Here is a 1,848-nt window from a genome sequence, read left to right on the forward strand (position 1 = left end):
AACTGCAAGAGGCAAAACCCTGATGCAGAGCCCAAGGACCCAAGCCTCCAGCTGGTATTGCAAGGGGAGGGGCAGATTTCTGGCTTTGAAGACTTTTTGATCCTGCAAGCTGAAGGTGCAGGTGTGGGCACTGACAGTGATGCTGTGGTGCAAACTGCAGGTACATGGGATGTAATGTATCTGTATTTCACTTATCACCTGTTCTATTTTAAAATTTATTTACCTATTTTGTTTTCATTTCTTTTTCCCATTCTTGGTTTATCTTTGCACTTCATGAAAACTTTGTAGCTTTGCTGTAATATCCCTTCAATTGTAATGACATTTTCTTATCACTAAATAGATTCCATCTGCAACAAATTGTGCTGTTTCACACCTTTCCAAAGTTCCCTTTCCCATCTGACACCAACTAAGACCTGATGGCCTCTTCCACCCTCAGCACAGAAACCTTTAAATACTTACAAGTCAGTCAGGTCTAGAAACATGGGGGTTTGTAAAGCTCTGCTCTTACTGCTTATATATAACATAAACAGCAACATACAGTATGCAAATGCCATATTGTAATACTTGAACTGATTGTGCATTTATTTCCGGCTTCCTTCAACCTTGGCCTAAGTGTATAAATGTGGTTTGCTGTTTACCCTGGTAGATGTGAGTCAGTGCATGAACATAAGGAATATTTGTTTGTAAACTTTTTTTAAATTATCTTACAGCATTAGAAAATAGAAGCCTGTGGTGATAGGCAATGGGCTGAATAGATAAATAATTAAATAAACAGGGGGGTTCAAACCATGCAGCTCATGTTTCTGCTGCCAGCGTCGGGCTCCTGCTCTGATGCTGGGAACACAGCTGTATGGTGCGGGCTGGGCTGGGAGCAGGTCAATGCTTGGAGGCTACTGGGAGAAGTGAGACATTCCCATGGGATTTACCCCAACTCTGGCTGCGGGGCGGGCAGCCAGTGCACAGCTCCTCGGGTCCCGGCCCCGCTGCCCATGCAGGCAGCCCTGCAGCCACCCCCCTGCCCCGCAGCCATGCCTGCATCCCCGTGGGGCTAAACCTGACCCAGGGTTAGACGTGAGAGGTGCAGAGCTGTGTGGTGCCTCTGAGACTGAAACAACCGTGTCTGCTGGCAGAAATATAAATACCCAGAGACTTCACGAGTTACACGGCAGCTGAGTGTGGGTGTCACAAATGCTAGCAGTGCCTCTACGTGAGGTACCAAGAGGACAGTGAAGCGCAGGGTGTATTTATAGCCCCTGGGGCGCACACACCAGCACAGTGCTCCTTCAGGAACAGTGTCACCACCCTGTGCGTGACCCACCGCCCTCCCCAGCCCTGCACCCGGAGCGGGGTGCTGAGGTGCCCAGGGGACACAGCTGCCCCTCCTGCCCGCTGCTCCTGGCCAGCAGCCGGGCTGCAGGAGCAGCAGGGCAGGAGCAGACACGCAAGAGCTGGACAGGCTCTCTGCACCTACAAACCTCCCACCCCCTTTGGGGCTCTTGTTCCCCAGTCGGGGTCATGGCAGCCGGCACTGGGCAGCAGCAGGGACAGGGACTTCTCAGCCAAAAATCAGGCAGCGACTCCCATGGGGAAACCCATTGCCAGGGTCCCAAGTGGCTGCACCTCTGCCTGTGCATGTACCACTGGGCTGCTGCCTGCCTATGGGAGCATCCTTGTGTCCGTGAGTGACCACTGGAAGATCCACTCATTTGAAGTGCTCGAAACAACGTTTACCCTTCCTGGCATTCCCATATAGCTAAGGAGCGGCAGAGCTATTTATGTAAATAATTCATAAACATCTACCCCGTTCAGTTTATGACTCTTCCACACAGCAGCAGCCGCCCTGCGCGC

This window comes from Egretta garzetta, unplaced genomic scaffold (genome assembly GCF_000687185.1).
Source record: "Egretta garzetta isolate BGI_Z169 unplaced genomic scaffold, ASM68718v1 scaffold172, whole genome shotgun sequence".
Classification (NCBI taxonomy): Eukaryota; Metazoa; Chordata; class Aves; order Pelecaniformes; family Ardeidae; genus Egretta; species Egretta garzetta.